Below are 18,584 nucleotides of genomic sequence, written 5' to 3' on the forward strand. Positions count from 1 at the left end.
TTAAAATCGATTAGACGTTGACCCCTAAGGATCCTTGAGCTCAGTAGGATAAGAAACCCTAAAAGTTGGATTAGATTCAGATTAGTTAGTTTAACTGATGTCTAGAAAAGTAGTTCAGAGATTACGTCCCGAAAGAAGATTATTCATCAATTAGTTTCGTTCGCTTATCTGGCCAACGTAGTTGGTGTCTAAGAAAAGTAATGAGGGGGACGCCCACCAACCTTACACTTATCTGGCCAGTTGAGCGGCTAGTTTGCTACTTGGAGTACTTAAAAATGACCTTGACAGTTAGGAGCTATCTAGATTTAGGATAATCCATAGTCAGGATTGATTGAACCACTTGTTTGTTAACTAAAAATATCAAATCTAATTAATTTTTCTCTCTCTTTTTAGCCTTATAACTCCTTAGGTTCTCTTTTTTAGAACTCTTTTCTCTCCCCCTCCTTCTTTTCTCATCTTCTTTTTCAAAAAAAAAATTACTGAAATTAAAACTCAGTGAGATCTTTTGGATGCATGCTAGGACGTCGATCATTACAACCTAATTTACACCCATTAGACCTAGAGCTAGAAAGAATGATTCGAACAAATCAAATCAAAATCATAGATCCAAAATAAGAGACTGACCCACCACGATAATTGAGGAAGTATTTTACTCCCTTATCTTACACCTACTCGCCATGTATCCAGCCTCCTCCTGTGGAGGCGGCACAATATGAAATCAAGTTTAGCATTATTCAAATACTACCATCATTCTATGGACTGATGAATGAGGATTCGTACAAATATTTGGATGAATTTCTTCAGATATGCATCATAGTAAAAATCCAAAACTTCTCCGATGATGCCCTTAGGTTGAAACTGTTCTCTTTTTCACTTAAGGACAAAGTCAAGCATTGGTTAAACTCCCTAGATTCTGTAACCATTTTAATGTGGGATCATCTTCAGAGAAAGTTCTTCAAAAAATACTTTTCAATTGAATAAACAAATCAAATTAGAAAAGCCATCACTAGTTTTTCTCAATTGGATGGTGAACTTTTTCATAAGATATGGGAAAGGCTATAAGGGATCTTATTCGTAAATGCCCCCACCACACTGTCCTTAAATGACAACTTGTTCAGTATTTCTACGATGGTCTATTGGAGAAACATCGATAAATGATCGATGCATCGTGTGGTGGGACATTCATGTTAAAGAGTAAGGATGAGGCTTGGCAGCTCTTTGAAACACTTAGTGAAAACTTCCTACATCATATGTCTACCACCTCTAGAGAACAACCCATGCCTCAACAAAAAAGAGGTAAAATCTATCAGATTGAAAACGTTATGGATATCCACAGTAAGGTAGATGAGTTGTCCTAAAAATTAGACCATCTTCTGAATACTGGACACTCTCTGATTCTACCTAACCCAATCCAAGATGTTTATGCATTGTGTGCAAGCCCGATCCATTTTATTAGTGAATACCCAATTGCACCTCAATATCCTGAGTTTGTGCATGAGTAGGTTCAGTAAACTCAAACCCAACAAGCTCGTAGATTGATCCATATTCGAATACTTATAACCCCGACTAGAGAAATCACCTAAATTTTTTTTGGAGACCACAACCAGTGGTTGACCCTACTGTACCTAGACCCAACTATCAGGACTCGACATATAGGCATAGACCATACCATCAGTTCCAAAATACTTTTCAACCATCTATCACTGATCACAGCTCAGCTTTTGAGGAGAAGGTTCTCAAAGTGTTAGAACGATTAGAAGTCAACACCCAGATCCTTAACTCTCACACGCAATCCATTGCTAAGCTAGAGACCCAAATAGGTCAACTAGCAACCGCAGTCAGTAGGAAAGAAGAAGAAAAATTACTTAGCCAATCTGAGAGTAATCTGAGAGAAAAATTCATGGTTGAGAGCTCCAATGCTCCAAAATTTTTTTCTGAACACGTTAAATCAATCATGACTCTCAAAAGTGGGAAGGTCATTGAACACACGAGTAAAATCAATGAGACCAACTCTAGATCTCTGACCAAGCCCGAATCATCGAAGAACAAGGAGGACCCAAAAGTAAAGAATAGACCAACTGCACTGGAATCACCTTACTTGCCTAAAGCCCCATTTTCGAGTGCCCTAAAGGCCCTTACTCCTGCAGATAAGAAGGGAGAAAGACTCGACAAGATGTTAGAATTATTTAAGCAAGTCCAAATTAATCTTTCCCTTCTAGACGCAATCAAACAGATCCCAACTTATGCAAAATTTTTTAAAAAATTATGCACCCAAAAATGTAAATTTCGATCACAACTCCTAAAGAAAATATGCCTTATTGAACAAGCTAGCTTTAGATTCCAGCATGCTACCCCTCCAAAGCTTAAAGATCCAGGTACCCCTATCATTTCTTGTATTATAGGAGACTTTCACATCAAACAATCTCTTCTGGACCTAAGGGCCAGTGTGAACTTTTTACCTAGGTCGGTTTATGAACTTTTTGGATTCGAAGAACTGAAACCCACGTCGGTCACTTTATAGTTAGCTGATAGATCAATTAAGACACCATATGGGATGATCGAAGATATTTTGATCAAGATAGATGAGTTCTATTTTTTAGTTGATTTTTTAGTCCTTGATATGAAATTGAGTGGCAATCCAAAGCAAATTCTCATTATCTTAGGCAGACTCTTCTTAGCTACGGTAAATACGTGCATTAATTATAGGACAGGAGTCATGGACGTATCGTTTGGGAATAAGAAATTGAGACTGAATGTGTTCAGTGCATCTCAAGGAGTATCAACTGATAGTTGCTTTGAGATAGATACATTCGAGGATATCATAGAGGAAGCAATATCAATGATTTTTTCACATGATTCCCGAGACACCCACTTGACATACTTTGGAGTGGATGACTATGATATAGAGGGAAGTAGCAAAGATGTAAATATTCTAGTTGATACATCAAATGCTGAAACTACTCCTCCTTGGATAATCAAGTATGAGCCATTGTCCGTATTAGCCAATACACCCACAGCCCCATCATTAGAATCACCATCTGCACTAAAATTAAAGTCACTTCTGATCGCACTCAAGTATGCATTCCTAGGATCTAATGATATCCTTCTAGTGATCATTGCATCAGACTTGACCCCAGATCAGGAAGCACAATTGATTGGTGTTTTGAAGAAAAATAAAGAGGCTATCAGCTGGTCCATTGCCGATATAAAAAGAATTGACCCCTCCATCCACATTGATTGCGAGGTAGATGCCAAATCCCACCGAGACATGCAGAGGAGACTGAATCCAAACATGTACAAAGTAGTGAAGAAAGAGGTGGTAAAATGGTTAGATGTTGGAATCATCTACCCCACATCCGATAGTAAATAGATCAGCTCTACTCAAGTAGTACCTAAAAAATTATGTATTATAGTATTGGAGAATGAAGAAGGTGAATTGTTCCCCACTCGCACACCATCTAGCTGGCGAGTATGCATTGACTATAGAAAACTAAATGCTGTTACTAGGAAGGATCATTTTCCATTATCCTTCATCGACCAAATCCTAGAACGACTAGCGGGTCAATATTTTTTTTGTTTCCTAAATGGTTATTTGGGGTACAATCAGATACCTATATTTTCAGATGACTAAGAGAAAACCACCTTCACTTGCCCCTATGGTACTTTCTTTTTTTGGCATATACCGTTCGGGGCGCTGCAATGCATCTGCTACATTTCAACGGTGCATCTTGACCATTTTTTCAGATATAGTGGACAAATATCTCGAAATTTTTATGGATGATTTTTTCATATTTGGAACCACTTTTGAAGATTGTCTCCATAACGTCTCCAAAGTCCTTAAGCACTGTACGGAGATAAATTTGGTTTTAAGTTAGGAAAAAAGTCATTTCATGATTTGAAAAGGAATCATATTGGGACATATTATTTCTGAAAGAGGGATTGAGGTAGACAAAGTCAAAATTGAGATCATTTCAAAACTACCACCTCCCACTTCGGTTCGACAAATACGATCCTTCCTAGATCACGTTGAATTTTACAGATGCTTCATCAAAGATTTTAGCAAGATATCGAGATCCTTGTGCAATCTACTGGTCAAGGATATGCCATTTGTCTTTAATGAAGAATATCTATAAGGCTTCTACACATTACGAATAGCTCTGACGACAACACCCATAATAAAACCCCCTGATTGGTACTTCCCATTTTAAATCATGTGTGACGCTTCTGATTTCATAATAGGGGCCGTCTTAGGTCAAAGAATCAACAAGGAGCCACATGTGATCTATTATGCTAGCAAAACTCTATCCGATGCCCAATTGAACTACACTACGATAGAAAAAGAGCTACTAGTGATGGTATTCGCCCTTGATAAATTTCGTTTATATCTATTAGGGTCTAAGATTCTAGTGTATTCTGATCATGCAGCTTTGAAACATCTACTTTCAAAGAAAGATACTAAATCGTATTTGATCAGATGGATCTTTTTGCTACAAGAATTTGACCTAAAAATTTTAGACAAGAAGGGTTTCAAAAATATGGTCACTGATCATATTTCTAGAATCTTAGTTAATCATATGATGGGTATAGATGAGGTTAAGGAGAAATTCTCTAACAAATAACTTTTTGCAACCTCCTCTGATCAAATCCCATGGTTTGCCCACATCATTAACTATTTGGCAACAGGACAAGTTTCTCTCCATTGGACAAAATAGAAGAAGGATCGATTTTTCTCACAGATCAAACATTATTATTGGGAGGAACCTGAATTGTTCAAACATAATCCTGACTAAGTGATTTGATGCTGTGTCCCTAAGAGTGAGTATCAAAGTATATTTATCTTTTGTCACTCTCATGCATGCAGAGAATATTTTAATGGGAAGAGAACGACCGTGAAAGTGTTACAAAGTAGGTTTTACGGGCTGACATTATTTAAGGATGCACATAAATTTTGTCTTGAGTGCTTGCACTATCAGCAGACGGAGAATATTTCTAAAAAAAATATGATGCCCCTATCCCCCCTCTTGGTCGTGAAAGTTTTTGATACCTGGAGAATCGATCACAAGGTGATAATCATATTCATCCAATAGAACATCTTAAGTCGATTTGGTTGCCCAAGAGTCATTATTAGTGACAAAGGTGCACACTTCATGAATAGGTACTTTGAAAGTTTAATGAAGAAATATGGAATCACTCACAAAGTTGCCACATTATATTACCTCCAAACTAGTAGCCAAGTGGAAGTCTCCAATAGAGAGATCAAATAAATTCTTGAGAAGAGGGTTAGGTCTGATCGAAAGGATTGGTCTGGACGATTAGATGATGCATTATGGGTCTACTGCACTGCATACAGAATCTCGATAGAAATATCTTCTTACCAGTTTATTTTTGGAAAAGCCTGTCATCTATCGGTAGAACTAGAACATCGTGCATTTTGAGCCATAAAGCAATTCAATTTTGACATAAAAAATATAGGTAGTAATAGGAGACTATAATTGAATGAATTAGAAGAGCTACGCAATAAAGTATACGAGAATTCACGAATTTATAAGGCTCAAACTAAGGCTTATCATGATAAATATATTTCACAAAAAATATTCAAACCTAATAAAAAAGTGTGGCTTTATAATTCGAGGTTGTGACTATTCTCTGAAAAACTCCATTCACGTTAGGATGGATCATATGTCGTAACTCAGGTGTTCTCTCATGGAGCAATTGAAATCAAAGATCCTAAACAAAAAAATACCTTCAAAGTAAATGGCCAATGATTAAAATATTATGTGGATGAAATCAGAGATGGTGAACAAGTTGACTCAATTGAATTACAGGATCCAGTCTATAATTAAACTTTAGCTTGGTCTGACTGAAGATCTTACACTTAACGCTTGTTGGGAGGCAACCTAATATTTTATTTTTTTTCAATTATCTAGATTTTTTTTTTATTTTGTAAGAATCTAATAAGGATGACTAGCTAAGTTGAGGAGAGAGCATCATTAACATCTGATGAGGGCTCTTGAAAAACATGAAAGAACCTGCAAACAATAGCAAATTAGGTGGTATCCTCCTTTTGTATTTTTTTTCTTTTTCCTCCATTAGGGACAATGAAAATTAAGTCAGAGAGAAGAATAACTAATTTAATTAAGTCATCAAGTATGGTCAGAAATAATTAGTTTTGTGTATCTAGATTTTATCTCGATTTAAAATTAACCTAATCAATGAGTGATTAATGGTCTAGATAATTTTAGAGATTTCAAGGAAGAAATTATTAAGGACATCTAATTAATGGTAGAATTTAGATCAGACTAAATTTTAGAGTGATTTTAGAATCCTCTTTCCACCTACATCAATGAAGAATCTGCTTCATGCGGGTTTGTGTAAAAATGTCAAAGTATGTAAAAAGTTCATCTTAATCATTGATGAAGAAAAAAAAATTTAGCATTTCTCACTAAGTAATCGGGTCCCTTCGTTTAAGTAAGCGTTGTTGTTCGCATCAAAAAGTGAGAATGTGAAGAAATCTTTAGTATAGTCAGTTTTAACTCATAATCTTTTTGACTCGAGTCAGTAAGTCTGAGGAATATTTTACACCTAATATCCTAAAGCCAATTGGTTTGAGAGTCATTGGTCTAAAGCTCGCTATAAGAGTCAATTAAAAAGTTTAAAGGGTTAGGACATTGTACTGACTGTACATATAAATATTTTTTTTTAAAAAAAAGAAAAGAGAATAAGAAGAATAAATTACAAAAAGATACTACACCAAACTCACATTAAGTTAGAGGATTTAAAGAAAAGAGTGAAGAGTCGATGAAAGAAGATCTCTAAAAATTTCTATGGCTAATACTCAACCACTAATTGGATCAGATTGATAATCCAATGAAGTACCTCTTTAATGGTCTAGCCAGATATTCACTATAGTTAGGAATGTATAGGATAACTTTTGATTCAAGGATAATTTGATGCACAATGCTAATGTATCTATTTTACTCGAGGATGAGTAAAAATTCAAGTTGGTGGGTGTGATGAATATTTAATTTAAATCGTTAGAGGTACTAAATATTATAATAATTGATGTTATTTTATTTAAATTTGATGCTCTCTAGTCTATTTTGCAGGTGATGGAGAGTTTGGGTTCATACGATTTAAATTAAACTTAAATCGGATCAGATTTGAGTGAACCAGGCAATCAGTTCTCATTTTAGTATGAACGCAACTTAAAGATTAAGGATCAAGAAGTAGTCTCTCTAATCAAGGGCCCAGATTAGAAGATAAATAAAATTAAGTATGAACACGACTTAAATCTCAAAGGCTCAGATTAAAAGATCACTTTTTATGAAGATCCAAGGATCCTTATTCATACTCCCACCTCTCTTTTCATGAAACCCTAGCCTTCCCACTCTATAAATAGAATTCCAAGGCCTCCATCTTCTCCAATCAAACCAATCCTAAGTTCTCTTCAAGCTTTTCTCTTTCTCTCTCCCTCTTCCTCTTCTTCATAAGTCTAGGAGAGGTACTAACCCTAGCACGATACCATATTCTTCCATAGATCTTTTTCTCACATCACATCAAATCTAAGAGAAGTCATAATCCTAGTGCCGCTAATCTTTCTCTTCTACATATCCTGTTGCTGTCTATACGGAGAAAAATAAAAGATTCAAGGAGACACATCCACCATCGGACGCAGCAAGAAGATCAATTTGGTTTAGTTGTCTTATATCACAATTTTATTTTATTTTTTTTTATGTATGCTTCTTTATTTGATTAATAAAAAGTAATTTTATTATAATTTTCATGCTTCTTTCTTAGTTTCTTATAATCTATTATTCTTTTCTTTTGTATTTTTGAAACAATTAACTAAGATCCCTGCAGAAATGATTCCGACTCATCCTATCTACATAGTAGTAAGTAGGATTAATTTTGGTGTCCTATGACATGTATCACTCTCTATTAAAAAAATATAATTTTTTTAATTAGAAAAGCCATCACTAGTTTTTCTCAATTGGATGGTGAACTTTTTCATAAGATATGGGAAAGGCTATAAGAGACCTTATTCATAAATGCCCCCACCATGCTGTCCCTAAATGATAACTTGTTCAGTATTTCTACGATGGTCTATCGAAGAAACACCGATAAATGATCGATGCATCGTATGGTGGGACATTCATGCTAAAGAGTGAAGATGAGGCTTGGCAGCTGTTGGGTATAAAATACCCCCAGCCAAAGTTTGCAAAAGGCTGACCCTTCCAGGGCTTTACCGGCTTCCGACCTTGTGTGATGTCTTTCTGAACTCCCTCGACCATCTGGACTTCTCCGACAATGAGCTTCTCCATTCATCTACCGGGCTGATCTAAAGGCTCTCTGGGCTTCACTATCAGTCGATCTTCTACAGTGATCAACTATTCTCCGAATCCCTTCTAGATTTCTTCCGACCACGGACGATCCTACTCTGAACTTCTTCCGAACTTCGTCAATATCCGAGCTTCTCCGACAATGAGATTTCTACAGTAACCAGATTCCATCCAAGTTTCTACGACGGTTGACCGCCTTCCAGATTCCACCCGAGCTCCTGCGAGAGCCGAACTTCTACAACAAGCAGTCTACTCCGAACTCTTACTGCAGGCGGTCTACTTCGAATATCTACTCCGAATCCCAGATGAGCTTCCACAACGGGACAGGCTCCACTGATCAGGTTACTACTCCGAGCTTCCACGACAATCGATCTTCGACCGAGCTTCTACAATAAGCGACCTCCTTTCAGCCTTCTGCAAGAATCGGACTCCGTCCGAACTTTCATAGTGGATGGATTCTGGACGAGCTTCTACAATAGACGGGCTCTAGCAGCTGGATTTCTACAACAGTCGATCGCCTTCGGTATCTGTCGAACCTCCCCAGCCATCAACCTTCAATAGCGTCAACCGGACTTCAACAACGCCATCCAGACTTCCACAGGATCCCCAGGCTCCTCTAGCGGATGAACCTCCCCAACGCCATCTGAAGTCCACCGCCGGCCGACCCTCTGCTAGATTCTTTATGAAACCGAACTTCTCCAACAGAAAATTCCCGTTCGAGCTTCTACAGTAGATGGTTCCCGCCTGCAGCATCAGTGCTCTAGGCACCCAACAATAGTAGACCCATCACAACCTCGAAAACATCCGAGCTTCTCCTAGATCGATGAGATAGAGAGCCATTCCACTCCATCAGACATCCCAGCCGAGCTTCAGCCGACAGATCCGAACTCTCTGGCAAGTCACGACAATGGCCACTATCCTACTCCACTCTCTGCAATGGATTCCACGTCGCTCCACCACTCTCTGGCAAGTCGTGACAATGGACACCACTCTACTCTCCGTAACAAACTCCATGTGGCCCTGAACGGCCCCTGATGCCACTACTCTCCGTAACAAACTCCACGTGGCTCTGAACGGCCCACCACCAGGCGGTTACAGACGTCGCTGTCAATCAGTTACGCTCTCCGTCTATAAAAAGGAACCCCCAGATACGTTCTTATCTAAGTTCTAAACTTCATCTCGAAATTCTGCTAAAATTTCTCCTCGAGTACTCCATTTCTGTTGAAGCAGAGTACTGACTTGAGCGTCGGAGGATTTTGCCGGAGTACCCCCAACTCCAGTTTAGACTTTTCTTGCAGGTCCCGACGGTGGCCACGGTCATCTCAACTCCAGCTTCTCTGGCTTCGGCAAAATTCTGCACCAATAGCAACTCTTTGAAATACTTAGTGAAAACTTCCTACATCACATGTCTGCCACCTCTAGAGAACAACCCATGCCTCAACAAAAAAGAGATAAAATCTATCAGATTGGAAATGTTATAGATATCCACAGTAAGGTAGATGAATTGTCCTAAAAATTAGACCGTCTTCTGAATACTGGACACTCTCCGATTCTACCTAACCTAATTCAAGATGTTTATGCATTGTGTGCAAGCCCGACCCATTTTATTAGTGAATGCCCAACTGCACCTCAATATCCTAAGTTTGTGCATGAGCAGGTCCAGCAAACTTGAACCCAACAAGCTCGTAGATCAGAAAATGATCCATATTCGAATACTTATAATCCCGACTAGAGAAATCACCTAAATGTTTTTTGGAGATTACAACCAGTGGTTGGCCTTGCTGTACCTAGACCCAACTATCAGGACTCGACATATAGGCATGGACCATACCATCAGTTTCAAAATACTCTTCAACCGTCTACCACTGGTCACAGCTCAACTTTTGAGGAGAAGATTTTCAAAGTGCTAGAACAATTAGAAGTCAATATCTAGATCCTTAACTCCCACACACAATCCATTGCTAAGCTAGAGATCCAAACAGGTCAACTAGCAACCGCAGTCAGTAGGAGGGAAGAAAAAAAATTACTTAGCCAACCTGAGAGCAATCTGAGAGGACAATTCATGGTTGAGAGCTCCAATGCTCCAAAAATTTTTTTCTGAACATGTTAAATCAATCATGACTTTCAAAAGTGGGAAGGTCATTGAACACACGAGTAAAATCAATGAGACCAACCCTAGACCTCTGACCAAATCCGAATCATCGAAGAACAAGGAGGACCCAAAAGTAGAGAATGGACCGACTGCACTGGAATCACCTTACTTGCCTAAAGCCCCATTTTTGAGTGCCCTAAAGGCCCTTACTCCTACAGATAAGGAGGAAGACTCGATGAGATGTTAGAATTATTTAAGCAAGTCCAAATTAATCTTCCCCTTCTAGACGCAATCAAACAGGTCCCAACTTATGCAAAATTTTTGAAAGAATTGTGCACCCAAAAATGTAAATCCCGATCACAACTCCTGAAGAAAGTATGCCTCATTGAACAAGTTAGCTTTATATTCCAGCATGCTATCCCTCTAAAGCTTAAAGATCTAGGTACCCTTATCATTTCTTGCATTATAGGAGACTTTCATATCAAACAATCTCTTCTGGATCTAGGAGCCAGTGTAAACTTTTTACCTAGATCGGTTTATGAACTTTTTGGGTTCGAAGAACTGAAACCCACGTCGGTCACTTTACAGTTAGCTGATAGATCAATTAAAAAACCACATGGGATGATCGAAGATATTTTGGTCAAGATAGATGAGTTCTATTTTTTAGTTGATTTTTTAGTCCTTGATATAAAATTGAGTGGCAATCCAAGGCAAATTCTCATTATCTTAGGTAGACCCTTCTTAGCTATGGCAAATACGTGCATCAATTATAGAACAGGAGTCATGGACGTATCGTTTGAGAATAAAAAACTAAGACTGAATGTGTTCAGTGCATCTCAGGGAGCATCAACTGATAGTTGCTTCGAGATAGATACATTCGAGGATATCATAGAGGAAGCAACATCAATGATTTTTTTACATGATTCCCGAGACACCCACTTGATGCACTTTGGAGTGGATGACTGTGATATAGAGGGAAGTAGCGAAGATGTAAATATTCTAGTTGATACATCAAATGCTGAAACTACTCCTCCTTGGATAATCAAGTATGGCCATTGCCCGTATTAGCCAATACACCCACAGCCCCATCATTAGAATCACCACCTGCACTAAAATTAAAGCCACTTCTGATCGCACTCAAGTATGCATTCCTAGAATCTAATGACACCCTTCTAGTAATCATTGCATCAGACTTGACCCCGGATCAGGAAGCACAATTGGTTGGTGTTCTGAAGAAAAACAAAGAGGCTATCAGCTAGTCCATTGTCGATATAAAAAGAATTGACCCCTCTATCTGTATGCACTACATTCATTACGAGGTAGATGCCAAATCCCATTGAGATATGCAGAGGAGACTGAACCCAAACATGCAGAAAGTAGTGAAGAAAGAGGTGGTAAAATAGTTAGATGCTGGAATCATCTACCCCATATCTGATAGTAAATAGGTCTGCCCTACCCAAGTAGTACCTAAGAAATCATGTATTATAGTGTTGGAGAATGAAGAAAGTGAATTGTTCCCCACTCGCACACCATCTAACTGGCAAGTATGCATTGACTATATGAAACTAAACGCTGTTACTAGGAAGGATCATTTTTCATTACCCTTCGTCGACCAAATCCTAGAACGACTAGTGGGTCAATATTTTTTCTGTTTCCTAGAAGGTTATTCGGGGTACAATCAGATACATGTATTTTTAGATGACTAAGAGAAAACCACTTCACTTGCTCCTATGGCACTTTCGCTTTTCGGCATATACACTTCGGGCTCTGCAATGCATCTGCTACATTTCAATGGTGCATCTTGACCATTTTTTCAGATATGGTGGACAAATATCTCGAAATTTTTATGGATGATTTTTTCATGTTTGGAACCACCTTTGAAGATTGTCTCCATAATCTCTTCAAAGTCCTTAAGCACTGTACGGAGATAAATTTGGTTTTAAGTTAGGAAAAGAGCCATTTCATGGTTTGAAAAAGAATCATATTGGGATATATTATTTCTGAAAGAGGGATTGAGATAGACAAAGTCAAAATTGAGATCATTTCAAAACTACCACCCCTCACTTCGGTTCGACAAATACGATCCCTCCTAGGTCACGCTGGATTTTACAAATACTTCATCAAAGATTTTAGCAAGATATCAAGATCCTTGTGCAATCTACTGGTCAAGGACATGCCATTTGTCTTTAATGAAGAATATCTACAAGGCTTCTACACATTATGAATAGCTCTGACGACAATACACATAATAAAACCCCTTGATTGGTACTTCCCATTTCAAATCATGTATGACGCTTCTGATTTCACAATAGGGAACGTCTTAGGTCAAATAATCTACAAGGAACCATATGTGACCTATTATGCTAGCAAAACTCTATCCGATACCCAATTGAACTACACCATGATAGAAAAAGAGCTACTAGTGGTGGTATTCGCCCTTGATAAATTTTATTTATATTTATTAGGGTCTAAGATTCTAGTGTATTCTGATCATGTGGCTCTGAAACATCTGCTCTCAAAGAAAGATACTAAATCGCATTTGATCAGATGGATCCTTTTGCTTCAAGAATTTGACCTAGAAATTTGAGACAAGAAGGGTTTCGAAAATATGGTTGCTGATCATATTTCTAGAATCTTAGTTGATCATACGATGGGTATAGATGAGGTTAAGGAGAAATTTTCTAACGAACAACTTTTTGTAATCTTCTCTGATCAAATCCCATGGTTTGCCCACATCATTAACTATTTGGCAATAAGACAAGTTTCTCTCCATTGGACAAAATAGAAGAAGGATCGATTCTTCTCATAGATTAAACATTATTATTTGGAGGAACCTGAATTGTTCAAACATTGCCCTGACCAAGTGATTTGATGTTGTGTCCCTAAGAGTGAGTATCAAAGTATACTTACCTTTTATCACTCTCATGCATGCAGGGGACATTTTAGTAGAAAGAGAACGGCCGTCAAAGTGTTACAAAGTAGGTTTTACTGGCCGACATTATTTAAGGATGCACATAAATTTTGTCTTGAGTGCTTGCGCTATCAGCAGACGGAGAACATTTCTAAAAAAACATGATGCCCCTATCCCCCCTCTTGGTCGTGAAAGTTTTTGATACCTGGAGAATCAATTTTATGAGCCCCTTTCCTCCATCCTACGGATACGAATATATTTTGGTTGCAGTAGATTACGTATCTAAATGGGTTAAGGCTATGGTAACCAAAATGAATGATCACAAGGTGCTAATCATATTCATCCAACAGAACATCTTCAGTCGATTTGGTTGCCCAAGAGCCATTTTTAGTGATGGAGGTGCACACTTTATGAATAGATACTTTGAAAGTTTAATGAAGAAATACGGAATCACTCACAAAGTTGCCACACCATATTACCCCCAAACTAGTAGCCAAGTGGAAGTCTCCAATAGAGAGATCAAATGAATTCTCGAGAAGACGGTTAGGCCTGATCGAAAAGATTGGTCTGGATGATTAGACGATGCATTATGGGCCTACCGCACTGCATACAGAATTCTGATAGAAATATCTCCTTATCGGCTTATTTTTAGAAAAGCCTATCATCTACAGATAGAACTAGAACATCATGCATTTTGAGCCATAAAGCAATTCAATTTTGACATAAAAAATACAGATAGTAATAGGAGACTACAATTGAATGAATTAGAAGAGCTACGCAATGAAGCATATGAGAATTTATGAATTTATAAGGCTCGAACTAAGGCTTATCATGATAAATATATTTCACAAAAAATGTTCGAACCTAATCAAAAAGTGTGGCTTTATAATTCAAGGTTGCGACTATTCCCTAAAAAACTCTATTCATATTAGGATAGACCATATGTCGTAACTCAGGTGTTCTCTCATGGAGTAATTGAAATTAAAGATCCTAAATAAGAAAATACCTTTAAAGTAAATGGCCAACGATTACAATATTATGTGGATGAAATCAGAGATGGTGAATAAGTTGACTCAATTGAATTACAGGATCCAGTCTATAATTAAACTTTAGCTTGGTCTGACTGAAGACCTTAAACTTAGCACTTGTTGGGAGGCAACCCAATATTTTATTTTTTTTAGTTATCTAATTTTTTTTTTATTTTGTAAGAATCTAATAAGGATGACTAGCTAAGTTGAGGAGAGAGCATCATTAACATCTGATGAGGGCTCTTGAAAAACATGAAAGAACCTGCAAACAATAGTGAATCAGGTGGTATCCCTCCTTTTGTATTTTTTTTCTTTTTGCTCCATTAGGGACAATGGAAATTAAGTTGGAGGGGAGAAAAACTAATTTAATTAAGTCCTTGAGTATGGTCAGAAATAATTAGTTTTGTGTATCTAGATTTTATCTCGATTTAAAATTAACTAGATCCCTAATCAATGAGTGATTAATGGTCTAGATAATTTTAGAGATATCAAGGAAGTAATTATTAAGGACATCCAATTAATGATAGAATTTAGATCAAACTAAATTTTAGAGTGATTCTAGAATCTTCTTTTCACCTACACCAATGAAGAATCTGCTTCATGCGGGTTTGTGTGAAAATGTCAAAGTATGTTAAACGTTTACCTTAATCATTGATGAAGAAAAAAAAAGAATTTTTAGCATTTCTCACTAAGTAATCGGGTCCCTTCACCTAAGTAAGCGTTGTTGTTCGCATCAAAAAGTGAGAATGTGAAGAAACCTCTTGTATAGTCAGTTTTAACTCGTAGTCTTTTTGACTCGAGTCAGTAAGCCTGAGGGATATTTTACACTTAATATCCTAAAGTCAATTGGTTTGAGAGTCATTGGTCTAAAGCTCGCTATAAGAGTCAATTAAAAAACTTAAAGGGTTAGGATATTGCACCGACGGTACATATAAATATTTTTTTAAAAAAAAAGAGAGAATAAGAAGAATAAACTACAAAAAGATACTACACCAAACCCACATTAAGTTAGAGGATTTAAAGAGAAGGGTGAAGAGTCGATGAAAGAAGATCTCTAAAAATTTCTATGGCTAATACTCAACCACTAATTGGATCAAATTGATAATCTAATGAAGTACCTCTTTAATGGTCTAGCAGGATATCCACTATAGTTAGAAATATCTAGGATAACTTTCGATTTAAAGATAATTTGATACACAATGCTAATGTATCTATTTTACTCGAGGATAAGTAAAAATTCAAGTTGGCGGATGTGATGAATATTTAATTTAAGTCACTAGAGGTACTAAATATTATAATAATTGATGTTATTTTATTTAAATTTGATGCTCTCTGGTCTATTTTATATGTGATGGAGAGTTTGGATTCATACGATTTAAATTGAACTTAAATCGGATCAGATTTGAATGAACCAAACAATCAGTTCTCATTTCAGTGTGAACGCAACTTAAAAATTAAAGGTCAAGAAGTAGTCTCTCCAATCAAGGACCCAGATTAGAAGATAAATAAAATCAAGTGTGAACATGACTTAAATCTTAAAGGCTTAGATTAAAAGATCACTCTTTATGAAGATCCAAGGGTCCTTATTCATGCTCCCACCTCTCTTTTCATGAAATCCTAGCCTTCTCACTCTATAAATAGAAGCCCAAGGCCTCTATCTTCTCCAATCAAGCCAATCCTAAGTTCTCTTCAAGCTTCTCTCTTTCTCTCTCCCTCTTCCTCTTCTTCATAAGTCTAGGAGAGGTACTAACCCTAGCACGACACCATATTCTTCTACAGATCTTTTTTTCACATCACATCAAATCTAAGAGAGATCCTAATCTTAGTGCCGTCACTCTTTCTCTTCTACATATCCTGTTGCTGTCTGCACGGAGGAAGACGAAAGATTCAAGGAGACACATCTACCATCGGGCGCAGCAAGAAGATCAACTTGGTTTAGTTATCTTATATCATAATTTTATTTCTTTTTCTTTATATATGCTTCTTTATTTGATTAATAAAAAGTAATTTTATTATAATTTTTATATATTTTTTTAATTTATTATAATCTATTATTTTTTTCTTTTATATTTTTGAAACAATCAACTAAGATTCCTACAGAAATGATTCTGACTCATCCTATCTACATAGTAGTAAGTATGATTAATTTTGGTGTACTATGACATGTATCACTCTCTATTAAAAAAAATAGTTTAGACATCTATTTGTTAGATCTCATAATCTAGGTATGCCGCTATAGCGAGCATAATTCGAATAGACTTAAGTATTGTCATAGAAGAAAATATTTCATCATAGTCAATACCATAACGTTGACGATATTCCTTAGCAACTAGATGGGCTTTATAGGTCTCTACCTTTCCATCCGCTTATCTTTTTCTTTTGAAGACTCATTTACACCCTATGGGTTTAATCCCTTCGATTGGATGGATCAACAAGTATTCATACACCGTTGATGTCCATGGACTCCATTTCAGATTTTATAATTTTTAGCTATTTCTCAGAATTGGACCTCTGCATGGCATCCATATAGGTGATCAAATCCTCATCTTTATTATCTAGTTAGACAGGATCACCATCTCGAATCAAGAAACTATAGTATCTATTCGGTTGACGTGGTACTCTATTGGATCTTCTTAATGGCACCTATATAACAGGCTCCAGATTTGATTTTTTAATCAAATTTGGTACTGCATTCCTACTCAGAGGTGTCTGATTTTCTACCTCACAAACTTTATTAAGTTCGATCTTAGCAGCATCAGTTCCTTCTCTAAAAAACTCTCTTTCCAAAAAGACTGTCTTATTGCTGATGAACACCTTTTGTTCTTCAGCGAGGTAAAAATAGTATCCTTTTATTTTCTTTGGATACCTTATAAATAAATATTTATCAGATCTGAGTCCAAGCTTATCTATCTTTAAACATTTGACATAAGCTAGATATTCTCAAATCTTATGGTGTGAGAGTACTGACTTACGTCCTATCCATATCTCATATAGAATTTTATTTACAGACTTGTTTGGAATCCTGTTTAGTACATAGAATACAATTTTTAGAGCATATTCTTAAAAGGAGATTGGCAGAGTCTTAAAGCCCATCATGGATTGAACCATGTCTAACAGTATTTAATTTCTCCTTTCTGACACCCCATTATATTATGGTATCCCCAGAGGAGTCTATTATGAGAGAATCTCATTCTCTTGTAGATATGTCAGAAATTCATTGGAAAGATATTCACCTCCTCAGTTTGACCGAAGAGTTTTAATATTCTTCCTAGTTTATTTTTCTACTTCATTACGGAATCATTTGAACACTTCAAATGATTCAGATTTATGCTTCATAAGATAGATGTACCCTTACCTATATAGATCGTCAGTGAAAGTAATGAAGTAATTATACCCACCTCTAGTACTTGTGCTCATGGGTCTATATACATCACCATGTACTAGACTTAGAACATCAGTGGCTTGCTCATCTATTTCTTTAAAAAGTGACTTTGTCATCTTACCAAGAAGACAAGATTTATAGGTCGGTAACAATTCATAATCGCCAATGTTGAGGATTTCCTCTTTAATTAACCTATCCATCCTGTTCTTGTTCACATGATCTAGCCAACAATGCTAAAGATAAGCATCATTGACATTATCTATTTTAGGATATTTATTAGATGTGTACATTACACTAATGGACTGTGATAGCAGGTATATACCATATTTTAATTGTTCACACAAAATTATAGTACCATTCAAAATGATATCACAAAATTCATTCTTTATTAAAAAGTTGAAACCAACTTTGGTCAAAAGGTCTACAGAGATGACATTCATCAAAAAGAAGGGCAATAATAACGATCATCTAGCATGACAATCTTAGACCTAAAAACAAGCTGAATAGTTTCTAGAGCTAGAACTAAAATAAGGCTTCCATTTCCAATGTTCAAGAATCGTTCACCGTCTCTAAATTTTTTACTGACCTGAAGTTTCTGCAATGAATTACAAATATTAATTGGACTCCTGATATTTAATACCCAAATTGTAGTATCATATATAGAAAAATTATAAGGAGTTATCATATAAGTATCTTGTCTAGCAACGGATTGCTGTTTTCTCTTGTTCGGCCTGTTGGAGTCAAGAAGGCTATATACTGAGAATAATTTCTCTTACAGTGTCTCAGCTTTTTGTAGAAGAAGTACTCTATCTAGCTCTTGTCAACCTTTGAC

Source organism: Elaeis guineensis, chromosome 3 (genome assembly GCF_000442705.2).
Source record: "Elaeis guineensis isolate ETL-2024a chromosome 3, EG11, whole genome shotgun sequence".
NCBI lineage: Eukaryota > Viridiplantae > Streptophyta > Magnoliopsida > Arecales > Arecaceae > Elaeis > Elaeis guineensis.